A 16,587-nucleotide genomic window follows, 5' to 3' on the forward strand; every position below is an offset into this window, starting at 1 on the left:
AACTGTTTGTGTTGCAACGAAATAGAATCAGGGTGGTCTTATAAAAGTTGGACAGAGTGTACCTCTCACTTAGAATAAAATTATATTTGTTGAAACATAAAAATCAAAAATCCCACGTTCTGATTGGTTTTTTTTTTTCACGAGCCATCTGAATGAGTTCCTTTAACAGGACCAACAGGAACGACCAACTAACGTAGCGATGAGCCAAAGTTTCTTTGGAATGCTTGTAAAAAAAACAGTAAATCTTTCAATTTTGTCAAATCACATAAAGGCCCGATTGCTGTCCCGTAAAGCCATCCCCATCAGTTCATTGAAACATGACTGCCAAATTTGTTAGACAAACTGTTCTGATCTCCATATTAATCAAATATTTGACCCGTTGTAGCCTTCCGTTCATTTTGACGGTTGTCTGCTTGATCCTTCAGAAAACGCTCATGTGCCTTCTTTCCTTAACATTCGCTTTTTCGATCTTCAACCAAACCTCAATCATAGCTGTGCTCCTTAGAATCAAGACTTACATATTTAATTCCACTGTGAGAACGAACTCTATTATCTTTCAATCGCTATCACAGATTCATCATGACTGCAATAACGCACGCGTGCTTAAACTAATGTAGACCAAATTCTACATTTTTTTTAAATTTCTATAAACACATATGAAAATTCCTTTTTTATCATTGAGACGAAGATGGCAGTTCTTTCTTGCAAGTTGAAAACAACTTTGTCAATCACAATTTCAACATTCAGATTACATTTTTGACATGTGAAATGCACTGCCGTATGCAATCAGCTATTGTAGTAGCTCTTTCAATATGCATGAGCATCGAATTGAAATAGCACCTTTCGCAAAAGGGAGTTCTGTGACCCTTTACTTAAAAAGTTTGGCGTTAGTACTTCGTCAGCATTTCTAGTATTATATCGGTGGATATCCTCTTTCAATTCGATCACACAAATTTCGAGGTACCAATCCATTGATGTTTATTAAAACGAACACCATGGTTTAATACACAATACTTTGCTTCACAGATACCCATTGAAGTGTGTTTAGCATGAGAGCTGAGGAAGTGAATCTGTTACAACGCAAAATCAAACGCATTACTTTATTTTGTAAACGTTGTAACCTCAACATTTGTGTTTCATTAGCAAGGTAAAGAATTGATCAACAAAAGTCTATGTGTGGCGATATAATCGGTTTATACAATTGAATTTTACTCGAAAAAGTCAAATCATTCCTTAAACAGCATATGATACCGTATTTTTTGCAATTATTTTATGACATCTATGTGAGACTTAAAAAGCAGTTTGTCATCGATAGTAACACCAAGATACTTTATCTCTCTAACGCGGTCAAATGTCTCACCATTCATCTGTACAAAACACTCGGTGTTGCAATATCTCGAAAAAATACCATGTATTTGGTTTTCCAACATTTAGTTTTAACTGCTTATAGTTCAACCATGTATTGAGAGAATGCAAATCCCAATTTAAGTGCAATGCTCCTGATTCCGATTTTTTAGTTGCACGCTTCCTTGTGGAACAACAAATGTACTAGCTATTGGTTCAGAAACAGTGTTAGCAAAAACAGTCCTCTGCATTCGTTTACTCAAATAAAATTCAAACCATTTCAAATCCGAACCTTCTAGACCAAAGCACCGCAAAGTCTGTAACAACAAGGACCTGGAAATAGTTTCAAACGCGCGCTTCAGAAGAACACTTCCAAGAACACTGTAATGACCGCTTCTTAGTTCTCGATGTATTCCTTCCATTTAGCTAACACCAGATTCAGAGCGGTTTCACAGGAATGTGATGCTCGATATTCGATTCCCGAAATCAATGATACAGAAAACCTTGGCGGCATTTACAGGGTAATTATAAGTTTGTACTAAAGAGTTGACACTCAAATTTTGTTTAATTCTAAAATAATATCCGAAGTTGTCAGCAAGCGAAATGAATGAAATAATTTCGAGAACTCTACGTCAACAATGTGGTCGTGTCTTGGACATCACCATTTTATTTCCCTCCTTTCTTCATGGAGACCAACAAATTCATAAAAGACTGTGAACATAATTCACTCTTCACCTTCGATTAGATGTATGAGTGGTGATTGCCAAGTTTTGAAGACGATACACGCGAAAACTGACGAAAAACCATCAGAAATTGATCCCGAGTAACTTCTATCCGAAACACGTTTACACGAATGTACCAAAAACCCGAATACAACAATTATCCGAATTATTTGGGAAACTTTGAAAAAACAATCAGATTTCGATTTCAGTCAAATCTTCTGATAATAAATAAATTTGATTCGATAGTTAGTGAGTGAGTGAGCTGAACAATATTATGGACTTTTTAAGATGGTCACATGGGAACACTCGCGTCAGGTTCATCTTGGAGGCTAGAGTGCAGCGCCACTATTTTTCGCATTACACAAAACAAACATTTTTAAAAACGCTTATCAAAAAAATCTAAGTAAGAGAAGCGTGGATATTTTTTCATGTGAAGAGTACAGTGGACTCGCTTTTTATGCGGAGGATACGTGCCGCGTAAATTTCAAAATCCGCGTAAAAATAAACCGCGCCAATTTCAAAATCCGTGTCAAAATCTAACAAAGAGTGAATTAGTAGTTTAAAGTGCAACCCATATTCTAACAAATGATTAACTGATTTTTTTTGCATGCTAATACGTGCGACGAAAAAAAACCGCGTAAATTTCGAAATCCGCGTGAGAAAAAAGTGTAAATTTCGAAATCCGCGTTAAAACCGCGTAAATTCCGAAATCCGCATAAATTCCTGAAACCGCATAAAAACACATAAAAAACGCGTAAAAAGCGACTCCAGTGTACGTTCGAGTGAATGTTACGTTCTGGTGCATGTTGCATTCGGATAGATGGGATTCAGATAAGGATTATAAGACCATCAAACCACAATATGTATCTCGTGTATCTCGTAGGAAGTAAAATTTCTGAGAGTTGCAAGAGGTCACTCTCTCTGGCATCACACAAATATGTTACGAATAAAACATTATTTTTACAGGAGTCTCCACATGCAAAAAAAAAATCATATATTTCAGAAACTTTAAAGATAAAAGGTTGACATCTTTGGCAAAAGTTCATATTTCAATATCATATTAAACTTTACACAAATACGAATACACAATATCGATCGTTTAGCTTTAAACAAAAAAAATTACAACTGATCATCATAATTGCAATTTTTTCAACGAAAATATAAAAAAAGTTGTTAGAAAAAGTTGATGGATTTGAGCCTAGGGGCACGGACGGGATCTTGACATAGGACAGTGATTGTGTGTAGTAATTGCATTTAAAAATGAGTTTTTAATTGTTCTAAATCTAAATTATGTTCTAAATTCTCTTTTGATATATCAAATGGATGCCCTGGAAAAACCGTTTCCTGTATGTACTTGTATCCTTTAAACGGGTTGGATGACATAACGTGGTAGAATTTGGTACCGCATTCTGTTCAAAAATGTACACAAAAATACCATTAAAGCCATTACTACCCTTTTCTTCTGTTTATTCAGTCATGCAGAAGAATACAAAAAGTCATAATGTATCATTGTTAAACACAAGTCTGAATAGTTAAGACCTACATAAATATAAGCCTGAGTCAAATCAATCTATGACTACAAAAATATATTATAGATAAAAATAGCATTATCTCCTTCGTTACCACGTCGTCCGGAACATTGTTTGTAATAACTTTATAGCCCTGTAAGATCGCGACTACTCAAGCTATCATAATCTGATTTACGTGGGTATACCCTTTCGATCTTTCAAATCAGCAGCCATTTAAATTAATTTATTGCATTTTACATAACCAAACAACATACTCGATATTATAACATCCTGGACCACAATAATACAAATTGTTAGTAGTGAGACCTTCACGATAAAAACATGAATTGAGCACAAATTGATTGGACCACATACAATATAATATAAAATTAATGCCTATTATCGGTAAACGGAGAATAATAACATTTTACGCATCAACTCACATTACGAGCTAACGCCCGAATTTTGGTAAAAAGATTTCTCGTTGTGTCGGGGAAGAATCGAGTGGATAGTGCAATCGAAAGAAAACATACCCAATTAAATCGTCAAATTGTGAAGTTTTTTTTTACTATATTCACTGTTCATGTTTCAAGCAAAAAAAAATCTGGATAAATTTTCTGTCTAATGATATATAACACAACATATGTCGCAATAACCATTCTGAGTAATATGCGTTTGAAAACTCTTAATTAATCGTTACATTTTTCGTAGAGTGACCCCTCTATATAGAAATCGAAGACATAGTCCTATGTCAAAACTCTTTGCACAAATGTTATTTTTGTCCACAAAAGTTTGTAAAACTATTTTTTCCTTCCCTGACTTTTTTATTTACAGATTCCAAAATTATAAAACAGGTGGCTCATGAAATAATTTCGATGTAGCACGCTGCTGCTGTTATTTTATATCGAGTGTATTTGAGAGAAGTAATGTAAAAAATCGAATTTATATGCAACATTATATACAATGTATTTTACCAAACCGTTCCGTTCTTGAGATATAACCAATTTTATAAAATGAAATTCATAATCATATATTCACTATCCGTCATACTTTGGCAAATGGAAACAGCATTCCAAGAAAAATATTTAAGCGGGAGTGATTTTTTTTTTGTCATTCTTTTTGATAGTAGAACAATTTTCGAGATTTTGTTTTTGTTGGTGTACCCTCACGATGAACGAATCCTTACGTCTTGTTCACTTACTGAAGCTCAAAGAATATCAATCTTCTGTCCAATTTTCGAGACAAGTGCAACATTCAGGTCAAAAATGTGGTTCTTAAACTGATTTCAACAAGACGCCAATGCAATGAAAACGAAGAAGGTGACAGGTCATAATATGCACATTATGGCAATCAACACACAGATACACACCCAACAACTACTGCCTGCGACAAACATATTTAAGTGTTACAAAACAAAATATGTCAAGGGAATGTAACCTTTATCAATTCTTCCTACCATGCGAAGGTGTCAAAAAGAGGAGGGCGAAACAAAGGATCCACAAAAAAAAACACCCGGAATTTATGTCCTGTCGTGGCCTAGTAACTTCCTACTCAATAAGCCCAAAACTAGGAAGCAAGCCGCCAAGGAGTCTGTGCGAGGTGGTAGTGTAAGCTGTCTTCTTCTCCTCAGCTAGCTCGGAAATTACAGCTCAGGACAAAAAGGAAGAATGGTAGCAATACGACGTCGACGACGGCTGGTTGCAGGATATTGCAATAAAAGTAAAAATAAATATGAAATTTCATTACTGTCATCGGCGCTGCTAAGCGCTAAGCTCGTTTAGTGTTGGGTGTGTGTGTGTGGGTGGCACCACCAGCCATGACATGCGATAGGCACAAGTGAAATCCGGCAGCCAGCTGATGCGGGGAAATAGGATTTGCAGGATGATGACGATCTTTCTTTCTCCGTAGGCTCGGAACGGTTATCTTAACAAAAGAAATGTATCGTTTGAACGACGACGGCTTTGTAGTGTTTGTGTTGTTGTGCGGATGAATGCTCCTCGAAAAGCGCTCGGTTTTATGAGCGCCGAAAGTAATGAAACCGTTTAGCAATTGTGCTAAATTGTGTACCATAGAGCGCTAAATATCGACATTAGCGTTATGTGTTATCTGTTATCCCCCGTATCAGCTTGATTCGTTTTCATTCGTTTTCTCTTGGTAGAGAAGATGTTGATATTGTGTCTTCGTCGTTTCCCTGACATTCAGCCAATGCCATCAGGCTTTTATGGTGATTTTTTGTTATGGTATTTTGATTTTCTCGATTTTCTGAACCATTTCTGAATTTATTTTGTTCGAGGAATGATATTGATAAGTTATCCAAGCTGAATGGTTTTTAGCATACAAAAATATTCGTGTGAACACACCGAAATTTGGTTGAGTTGCTATTTTTCAACGCTCGAAAAATCTATCTATATATATAAAAATGGAGTGATGTATGTCTGTCTGTCTGATTCTTATAGACTCGGAAACTACTGAACCGATCGACATGAAAATTTGTATGTAGGGGTTTTTGGGGCCGGGGAAGGTTTTCGTGATATTTTGAGACCCCTCCCCCCTCTCTAAGGGGGGGCTGTCATACAAATGGAACACAAATTTCTGCATTACTCGGAAATTAACCAAGCAAACGAAACCAAAGTTGGCATGTGAAAGTTTTAGGGTGCAATAAATGTTTCTATGATGGTTAGACAGTCCTTCCCCCACTCAAAGGGGGGGGCTGCCATACAAATGAAACACAAATTTCTGCATTACTCGAGAATTAATCAAGCAAATGAAACCAAATTTGGCATGTGGAGGTTTTAGGATGCAATAAATGTTTCTATGGTGATAAGATACTCCTTCCCCCTCTCTTAGAGGGGGCTGCCGTACAAATGAAACACAAATTTTTGCATTACCCGAGAATTAATCAAGCAAATTAAACCAAATTAGGCATATGGAAACTTTAGGGTGCAATGAATGTTTCTATGGTGGTTAGATACCCCTCCCCCCTCTCTTAGGGGTGGCTGCCATACAAATAAAACACAAATTTCTGCATTACTCGAGAATTAATCAAGTAAATGGGCGGGACGAAGTTTGCCGGGTTAGCTAGTAAGTATATAAAACAGATGGTATAGAATGACATAATAAGTAATAGCTAGGATGTAGCATAGGAGCAATTCCACGCCAAATTAGCAAAAAAGAACAGCCGATACTGACGATTTTAGATTGTGTACATAAGTTACAATCCCTAATTTTCAACATCCCCTATTAGTTGGTTTTTTAGGAAGTTTGTTTAGAATCTCAATTTAACATAAAAATATAATTGTGTTCACACGCTAAAAATTTAACTTAATCTTTCATTAATAAAGTCGTCTGTCTTATTGAAATATGGTGTTCGACGAAGTTTTTGAAAGATTAATATACTTCCCCGAAAAAAAAACATATCAAATGCGCTATTGAACAATCTTGTCTAAAAATTGGATATAACGATTTTCCTCATATGAAATTTGTTACATCTCGAGAAAGACGAATCGAAAAAAGGTCTCAATAAAATATCACATTTTCACTCTTGAATTTTTTTCTATATCACTTTTTCTAAATGGTAATTATTTCGCGAAGTACTGAAATTTCACCATTTTTGAAAATTCATATGTACATTATTTTTATGTTAAATTGAGATTCTAAACAAACTGTATGAAACAAATCTGGCATTTCTAGATATAATTATCTTTAATATTAAATTCAATCTTTGAGAACAAAAAAAAATGAACAGTGTTTTTTTAATTATTCAAAACGTTGGTTTTCATTGAAAATTCATTGATTTTCCAACACCATATATTAACCAGACAGAAGGATTCCGAGTTAAGATCCTTAGTCGCAATTAAAATTGATCATATGACAATGAAAACCAGCATCCTGAGGAGCTTCAATCTCATGAACAAGGTTAAAAAAAAACGGATTCAATTGTCAGCGATATAAAGTCCCTGGCCGGGTAAGGGAGTAAAAAGTGCCCCAAACTAAATCAGCAGCTGTATGGCAAATATTGTATAGGATATTAAATAAGAAATTTTGAAGGTTTATTTGAAGCTTTGAAGCTTAAAAGCTTCTAGATAAAAACTTGAAAAAAATACTTAATGTGCATCTTACAACGGTGTGTCAAGAAGAATTATCAAGAAAAAAAAATATCAAAATTTGAAGTACTACAAAAAATATTGAAATCTTGAAAATATTTGTTTTTGGGATTTAGAGATTCAGTACTACCAATTCATATTTAAATGTGTTCGTACGGGTTTTCTGGATACGGTGATTTTTCCCAGATTTTTTTCAGTGTTGTGCGGTTTTTTTTTATATTTCCAAAGGGTCTGGCTGGGTAAAGGAGTAATATGGAAAATATTGTATAGCGTACTAAATAAAACATTTTGGCATTAGTACAATATATTTGAGTCCTTATAGGGTATACCACAGGATCTATGGCGAAAAATGCACATTTTCGTTTTTTTCTCGCCATTCTCAAAGCTTTGAGACAAAAATATGAAAAAAAAAATACTGAAAGTACATCTTACTAAGCTGTATTCAATATTTTCAAACAATTCTTTCATCAAAAAATCAAATGTTAAAAAAAATCGAAATGCCAGAAAATACAAAAAAATTTAAAAATTTTAAATTTTTTTTTCACCCAAAAATACAACACCATTTTCTCTTCACACTAACGGAACACGAGACTCAATGAATCAACACGAATTCCATTTGAACCAACAAAAGCTTACTACGATTTCAAAGCAGTGTATATGGGAAATCAATTTTTCTTATTTTGCGTCCAAATTTTCCATTTTTTTCTCATCGTACTGACCTTTTTTGGGCGGAGACGAAAACAGCTAAATAAAGACAGCTCAAATCGGACAATCCTTTCTCGAGTGATGTGCGGAAAAACATTCGGGACGATAGATTTTTATATAGAGCAATTGCACCCCAAATCAACTGACTTCGGACCCGACGCTCTGCGATTTTTTTGAAACTTGAAACTTATGATAGAAACTATCTAAAATCACAATTTTCATTATCATATGTCCAGATTTAATTACGACTGATTTTTGAAGAAGGCGTAATTAAAACCATTGACCTTTCTTTCAAAAAATCGTAAATCAAAACACAGATGTCTGATTAAAAAATGATGTATGACAAAGTTGTTGGAAAATAAATTAATCATTAAGAAAAATTAACATTTTTGATTTACTGTTAAAAAATCTACATAAATAATTGAATCTAATGTTTATAACTTTTATATCTCAAAACACCTTCCCCCCTCCCACGATATTTTTAAAAAATTGTTTATGGGAAAGCCCTTTCAATTTAACAAAGTTTGAAGTATAGTGGTACCGTAGTAAACTCACCTAAATGAAGATATGAATGTTTGAAAATTTTTGAAACTTGAATACTTTGTTAAATCTTAACTATTTAAGAAAAGTAACATGAAAAATGGAATCTTCATGCGATTGTATATGGTTATATCTCGAGAACGGTTAGTCCTAGGATAAGACGTTATATGTAGTTTTTCACGTAGAATCGCACGAAGATTCCATGTTTCATGCTACTTTTCTTGAATGGCTAGAATTTAACAAAATATTGACATTTCAAAAATTCATATATCCATTTTAGTGAGTTTACCACGGCACCACTATACGTCTATACTATAGGACTTTGTTAAATAGAAAGGACTTTCCAATTAAAATATACAAACAAATATCGAAAGGGAGGTGTTTTAAAGTATAAAAGTTTTTAAGAATAAATGTTGCTTCTTGAGAACGATTTTTCAACAGAACATTTAAAATGTTATTTTTCTTGAATGGCTCATCAATTTTATTACAACTTTGTCGAACATCATATTCGACTCGGACATCTGGATTTTGAGCTACGATTTTTTTGAAAAAAAAAGTTCAATGTTTCTGCATACGCCCTCATAACAAAATCAGTCGTAATTAAAATTGGTCATATAATAATGAAAATTGTGATTTTTGGTAGCTTCCATAATTTGTACTGAATTTTAATGAAATCGAAGATTGGTTGCGTCAAATCGTCGAAGATTGCGTCAAATTTTGTCGTATTTCCGCTGATTCGGGGTGGAATTGATCTATATAAATATGAAGCAAAGATTATTCAACAAAAATGTGCTTTTGTTATGTGTAACATTGTGAATACAATCAGCGAATGGTGGGAAGTGGATTTCAGCAACAGATCTTAATAAACTATTGAATGTAAATTGAAAATATAAATGTTGATTCAACTAATATACATTATATGGATCAAACAGTGTTTATAAAATTTTGTAGATTTTGCAAAGAGATTACACATTTTGAAGATCATATTGATTTTGGTGAAAAATTGCAAATCACTTAGGAAAAACGACGTATTTTCTTGAATTTTTCAAATTTAATAAAACTTCATTTGAAATATCATAAAACAGGTGCACTAATTTTTTCCATATGAGCATAACGATTGGAAAAAAAAATACTAGAATTATGTAGAATCATCGGAATATATCCATTCTTACAAATCGTCATTATTTTACAATTGCAGTTGATCTTCAATAAACATTCAGAAAAACATAATCAAGAAGACCGCTGTAACTTTGAGTATTCACATCCAAGAAATAAATAAATATTAAGAGTAACTTGTAAATTTAATGTTCAATGTATAACATTTGATAACTTATTGTAGCACGCGAAAATATAAAAGATATCTTTCGCAAATTCTATTCCACAGTTTCACTACAGTATATGTTAGGGCTGAAAGTTAATTTGAATATTTTTAAATTGTTGCTTTACAGACGTGCAAATCATTCAGGCCACTCGGTTGCAAGTACATGCAACCCTGTTTTTTAGTAAAGTCGCGTTGCCGGAGGATAAAAAGTCTGGGCTGTCTGAATATATTCAAAGCCGACGTTAAAATGAGTTTACATATGCAACGATATTATTGTTATAATGCATACAAATGCTACACCCAAAATTGATTTTTAGCTCAACTTTTGGCATCCCGATTTATAACATTAATTGAGTTTCAAATAACAAAAAAAAAGTGCTATCCTTTTATACTGGTACAGCATTTGTATAATATGAATACCATAACAATATAAGAGTAATATGAGGAAGTGGAACAAGAGACACATTGAAAACAAGCACGCATTAACCCTTTTGGCGTACTTTGCCACATACACGGACCTCGTCCGAAAAGGATACAGGTTCACGTTTATGCTCTCCTTTTTACTCTTAGAAAACACTTGCATTCCAGTTGGCCTTGGTTCGATCTCTGCATGGCATCGTTTGGACTTTTTTTTTGGGTACAATTCCAAGCTAACATTTTGTCTGAGAGAAAGAGAGGTCTGCTCTCACATACACCAATTTAAAATGTTTTGGAAAGGGTGCTTTCATTTGTTCAGTCCAGCATTTTTTCTGCCAACGGTAGTTTGGGTGTATATTTAAAAACAGACAGTTCGAAAAAGCCGTGAAATGCTGAACTTTTAGCTGAGCTTGCAGTTCCGACAGCTTGATTTTCACGCATTGTTGTATTATTCATAAAGACTACATTTAAAAAAACTCCTGAATCTCATCGGAGCAACAAGGCTTCGCCGGAAAGTGATATCTTCATATTATGTGCACTATCTGCTTCAGGTCGAATCAGGAATCCGATTCGACTACCTAAACAAGAGTTTAGAAACAATCTTTTACGAACAGTTTTCCATCCCTACCGTAACCAATACGTTTCGCGATAAGTTCGTTGATTCATTTGCATTCAAAAAGTACGATTTCGCAAAGATATGATGATCGAGTGGACCATCTACCAGAACATTTGTGACCATAGATGATGCTTTAGTTCAACTAATTTTGATTTCTAATCTTGATTGGAAATTAGTACTTATTTCGGCATAAAAGAAGTAATTTCTTCAATTTCCAAAGTCATTTTTCTTTGTGATGCGTCTCATGCTTTCAGAGTTTACTTCCAGGCTTTCCAGAGATTAGTGGAATTATTTGTTCAACACTAGTTCCACTAGATGAGATCAACAACAATTTTCCCGCTCGAGTTACCTTTTTAATTACAAAAAAAAGTTTGTCTCTGTTTGACTTTTTCAATAAAACCAAATGAAGCAATTTTAAATTATATTTTCAATGCTGTTTTGAAACGTAATAAAATAGATAACAATGGAATAAATGACGAACGTTCCGAATGTTATTTTATTGTGTCCTAAATAGTAGTCAATATCACTTCATAGTCTACTTAACATTGCATTAGTGATACCATTGAGTAATTCCTAAAGGTCCATCAACTTTCACTAGAGATGAACCAAGCCTGAAGAGTTGATTTTGCATTATCAATGCGTGTTGCACCGGGCGAAAGTATAGAATATGCTATATGCGATTTCTATTCCAGTATCACTCTAGCCAGCGAGTATTCAACAGGCTTTGCTTAGGCTGATAATTAATTTGAAAGTTTTCAAATAAGGAATAAGGGATAAGGAACCACACAAATCATCGGCTCCATCGTGACCCCCCCAAAATTTAAACTAAAGAGATAATTATTAAATTTAAGTTTTTCATACGGATGTGAATAAATGAATTTGTTAGGAGGCTACACAAGAGAGCGTAACAAAATCAACATGTGAAAGATATTCGAAAACTATGCAAAGCATTGAGTTGTGTAAGCGGTTACGTAGTTATGTATTATAATTGAAAAAGGTAAAGTATGTATGAATCACGAATGTTAGAATGAAATTTTAATTGATTAGCAATAACATTTACTCAATACGAATACACGAATGGAAAGTTTTGTTGGATATTTTTTCATTAAAAAAATCGTAAGGTTTGTTCAAGGATCATTAACATTTTGAACAACCATCATACGACATAAATATGTTGTCAATTGCTTCTTTACAGGTTTTCATTTAGTCTTTACATATATGAATCCTCAAGCCATCAAAATCGAGCATCTGACGGAACGAGCCTGTTGTCAAATTTTCAAGAACTGAACGCCAGATCCATTAACCGATAAACCATCCTTATTCACTGTATCCCCTCAAAAATTGCTGTAATCTTAGCCTCCCGGTCACGGCATCGCTTTGCCGACGGAAGATCAAAAGCCGGCATGATAAAGCAAGTGAAGCCAGCTGCACATATCGACCCGAAGAACCATCGTCGTCCCATATCTAAGAAAGGATACGCCAATCCGTGGGCGACCCTGGGCAGCCAAATTAAAGTTCGGTGCGGTGCCTGCTCGCGGAACGAACACGGACCACTACTACTGCTGCTGATAAGCCTCTCTTTTGACATTTAGCAATTAGAACTTGCAGAAAAAGTAATTTCGTAAAAAAGTTTTTCCATCGACTGCGCCAAACAGCGCGAGCTCTCGCCCTATCTATCTCTCCAACGGCGAAACTTCCGAAAAACAGAACTTTCATATATATCCAAACGTATAAGTATACACACAGATGTGAAGAAAGACAGCTGCTGCTGGTGCCTTTTCTGGTAGTGCGCCACTTTTTGGAATACTCTTTCTGAACCGAAACAACAGCTGAAGGATTTTAGCCCCTCGGATCCACCACCACTTGCGGCACGGCGGCAATTGCCGACGGTTGTCCGGTTCTTGAAAAATTAATCCTTCCAACACGGTCAAAACAAAACAAAGTACGACAAACAACACACCGCGCGCACGTTTATATCCTTCACTGACACATCTGATTGTTCCCAACTCTCTCGCCATGGCAGTTTAAGTTTTCTTCTTCACGAACCCGGACTTTTCACTTTAAACTTTGACTTCTTATATACACGCCGACATATGTCACAGAGTCACAAGTGTTATCGGATGTCACACTTTTCTCAGCTTTCTGCTGCTACACATTTTGGGTTGTTTCGTCCGTCCTCTTCCGTGTTATTCGGCGCTAGGGTTATTTGTTCTGTATGTCGAGAAAACGGGGAACACACACTCAGACGCTTAAGTGGCTATTAAATAGTTTTTTGTACTGCTCCCCAATTGTACACACTTTGTTCGGGGTTCGGCGATGATAATCACGTACAGCGAAGTGATAAAAGTGTGACAGTTCGAATTTCTTCATCGCGCGCATCCTGTCAAAGGGGCAAAACATCAGAATTCACCTCGGCATATGAAGCAGCAGCGGATGAATTATCGGAGCGCATTCACGAATTCGATTTACTTGAAATTGACAACTTCGATTACCCCCGCGCGCGGTGCGGTGTGTTTCTTTCCACCCTTTTTTCTATTGCACTCTTCAAGAACACAAAAAGCACACACTTTGTCCCCACAATATCCCGCGAGTCTTCACGATTGATGCGACTATGCATCAGCAGCAGCAGCATTTGCTCTTTTTCTATCCCACTCTAGCTGGTAGCTGGTAGCCGCCGGGGTACTCTCCGAGGCACTGAGTGGCAACGGCGACGCCGGTGGCGATCGTTGAACGATTTCCTGAAGGCAGCAAAATCCCATGCTTCACTTCGTCACTTCTACTCAATAGGTACATGAGAGTGACGAAGAGTGCGAGGAGGCGCACGTGTGTGTATGTAGTGTATGTGTGTATGTGTATAGGTGGGGAGTAAATAGTGTCCGTGTTTGCAACGGAGCTGCAGCAGCAGCAGTAGCTAGCTTACTCTATGGAGGAATTCAATGACTCTGACTCTTCACTTCAGAACAACACACCAGCATCGTGTGCAGCCGGTCCCCCCCTCAATTGCTCATCACCCTCTACAACAATTCATCGATATCACACGCCGCCCAGCGGCGCAATAATACCTCCCAATCGATTGGTTTTTGATGGGCAGCGATGCCAGATCTACAGAATGATTCGTAGATCTATAGATTTATCTGCAAAATCTATGGAATTTACTACAACCTCTGGAATTTTCGTTACCGATTTAAAATATATATCGTTTTGTTGTATTTGGTTGTTGCCATTTTTAAGGTAGCTGGTCCTTATTGGCAAATGGGCTCTAGTAATCGATTTCAACGATCTTCTCTTGATCCCAATTTCTAATCACTCAGGAATTTTTACAATGCGAGAAAAAAAAATGGTAATCGCTTGGTGCCAGTTCCGAACTGTATGGTGGATGCATTAAAACTTCCCAATCAAGTTCCCGGATTTTCTGGCGAGGCACTACAGACGAGTGTGACCTTGTGTTGTCCCGATGCAACACAAAACCTGTTCTGTTGGCCAATTTTAGCCGTTCCTGGTCAATCGCTAGCTTCAAACGATCCAGTTGTTGAAAATAAAGATCTGAATTTAGAGATAGACCATACGGAATTTACCACGCTTTACCACAATCATTTTCGTATGTGATGAATTTCTTATTTCTCCCCAGTCCGTTTAAAGAATGAGTCGATTTGATTCCGTTTGACCATAGCTTCGCAGATGGAAATTAGATTCTTCGTTTGGAGTTAATTGGTATGGTGATGTTACCACTATCAACCTGCTTGCCTATGCGAGGTGCACCTTTACCATCAAAAATGCCTGAATGAGATCGACAAAACTAAAATTGCACGTAATTAGCTGTTGCAGTATTGGCACCATAACTACCATAAACACCTGACTTGCATTTTCACCTTTTTCATAGAAAACCTGTAAAATGTGCAGAATTTTCTCTTTGTTGACTTCCGTTGTCATTGGATCATGCTGGTTGAAAGACACATTTCTGCATAACTCGAAAGCTAATCAAGCTAATGGAACCAAGTTTGGCATGCGAAGGTTTTAGGGGACACGAAACGTTTTATGGTGTATAGACACTCCTCCCATCTTTCTAACGGGGGGCTGCCATAGAAATGAAATACAAATTTCTGCATAACTCGAGAAGAAATCAAGCAAATGGAACCTAATTTGGCATATGGAGGTTTTAGGGAGAAATAAATGTTTTTATGGTGGTTTGACACTCCTTTCCCCTCTCTAAAGAGGAGGTAGGTGCTGAACAACTCGAGAACTAATCAAACAAATGGAATCAAATATAGCATATAAAGGTTTTAGGGATTGACAAACATTTCTATGTTAGTTCGACACTCTTCCCCCCTCTCTGAAGGGGGGCTGTCATACAAATGAAACACAAACATTTGCATAACTCGAGAACTAATCAAGCAAATGGAGCCAAATTTTAGATGTGAGGATTCTTGGGTACAAGCAATGTTTCTATGATGGTATGACACCCCATTCCTCCTCTGGGACGGAGAGGTGGTCCCATCAAAATGAAGCACATATTTCAACCAAACATATTCCAACCAAACATGACAATTGAAAATTTTTGAAATTTTTTTAAGGAAAATGGCAAAAATTCGAAAAATTCAATTCGCATTTGCAATTACATATTGACAACCGTTTTTAGTCCATTTGATGTTTGCGGTAACAAAATTGATCTCCGTTCGAAAGTGGAAATGGATTTTAATGTGATAAAACGCACTCCTATATCATCCTCTATCTATATAAATAAAAATGGATCGCCGAATGTGTTGATAATAGCAAAACTCGAGAAAGGAATTATCCGAATTAGGGCTGTCTTCATTTTATCATATTTTCTATATCAAACATTTATTTCATGTAACAGAGAAACATGTTATTTGCAAGTGGATGGAAAATCTTGCACGAGAATTGTGTCTGAAAATAATCTGATATTATAATGTCGAGTTTTAGTAGAAGTGTTGACATTTTATTAAAAAAAATAATTTTGAAGTGTAAACATTTGCGAACATTTTTTTTTCGAAAGATAAAAGTTCTATGAGTTATCCTTGACACATCTTCTTGAATTGCGTTCACGTTCCCTGTGGAACTTTTGCCGTCTCAACGTATGCATTAACTAGCGTTATTTATTATTGCTTAGTTGAGATTTCTTAAGCCAAATAACAGGCCTTCAATGTATTCTAACTCTAGAATACGCGTGACCACAGTACAAGTCGAAGGAAATTTCTTTGACGAAAAATACCCCGGCCCGAACGGGAATCGAACCCGAACACCCGGCATGATAATGTGAGACGCTAACCACTCGGCCATGGGTTCGTATGTT

At 35.9% G+C, this 16,587-nt stretch overlaps 1 protein-coding gene across 12 annotated transcripts in view; it reads right to left on the minus strand.

Annotated features, from left to right (window-relative positions):
• Positions 1-16,587, minus strand: part of LOC129773192 (aryl hydrocarbon receptor nuclear translocator homolog) — a 426,084-nt gene that overhangs the window by 369,272 nt on the left and 40,225 nt on the right. Inside the window, exon 1 of one of the 12 annotated variants that reach the window (XM_055776774.1) lies at positions 13,844-13,955. The exons of 8 other annotated variants lie outside the window; for them this stretch is intronic. The gene's annotated coding sequence lies outside the window, so the exon portion shown is untranslated. Of the gene's footprint in view, positions 1-13,020; positions 13,045-13,236; positions 13,255-13,686; positions 13,711-13,843; positions 13,956-16,587 lie in introns of those variants that run through there. 3 more of the 12 variants (XM_055776772.1, XM_055776773.1, XM_055776775.1) reach the window with 3 other exon arrangements.

The sequence above is a fragment of the Toxorhynchites rutilus genome, chromosome 3, assembly GCF_029784135.1.
Source record: "Toxorhynchites rutilus septentrionalis strain SRP chromosome 3, ASM2978413v1, whole genome shotgun sequence".
NCBI classification, from domain to species: domain Eukaryota; kingdom Metazoa; phylum Arthropoda; class Insecta; order Diptera; family Culicidae; genus Toxorhynchites; species Toxorhynchites rutilus.